Source organism: Apis dorsata, unplaced genomic scaffold (assembly GCF_000469605.1).
Source record: "Apis dorsata unplaced genomic scaffold, Apis dorsata 1.3 scaffold_83, whole genome shotgun sequence".
Lineage (NCBI taxonomy): Eukaryota > Metazoa > Arthropoda > Insecta > Hymenoptera > Apidae > Apis > Apis dorsata.
In genome coordinates this window covers 341,023-341,539 of record NW_006263381.1, presented here as the reverse complement: position 1 = coordinate 341,539, position 517 = coordinate 341,023, and the positions used below count along the sequence as shown (strand labels likewise).

The 517-nt window shown below is 26.1% G+C and overlaps 1 protein-coding gene across 4 annotated transcripts in view; it reads left to right on the top strand.

The window, feature by feature from the left end:
* LOC102671696 (glutamate receptor ionotropic, NMDA 2B) overlaps positions 1-517 on the top strand; it is a 279,360-nt gene that overhangs the window by 126,103 nt on the left and 152,740 nt on the right. The window lies entirely within an intron of this gene.

Here is a 517-nt window from a genome sequence, read left to right as displayed (position 1 = left end):
AACTCTAGATTAAAATTAGGAAAATTTCGAACCTGATGACTATTTAAATTTCGACATGATCCTATTCTTTAAAAAATTTTTTCGTTTACTTCTATACGACTTCCGGTTCCCGAAATATCATGTAAAGAAAAGAATAATTTTCAACCATAAACTCTAGATTAAAATTAGAAAAATTTCGAACATGATGACTATTTAAATTTCGACATGATCCTATTCTTTAAAAAATTTTTTCGTTTACTTCTATACGACTTCCGGTTCCCGAAATATCATGTAAAGAAAAGAATAATTTTCAACCATAAACTCTAGATTAAAATTAGGAAAATTTCGAATATGATGACTATTTATATTTCGACATAATTTTAAATGCTTTTTCGTTTACCTCAATATGATTTTCGGTTCTCGAAATTACTTCAATATCGTCGAATAAAGAAAAGAATAATTTTCAACCATAAACTCTAGATTAAAATTAGAAAAATTTCGAACATGATGACTATTTAAATTTCGACATGATCCTTCT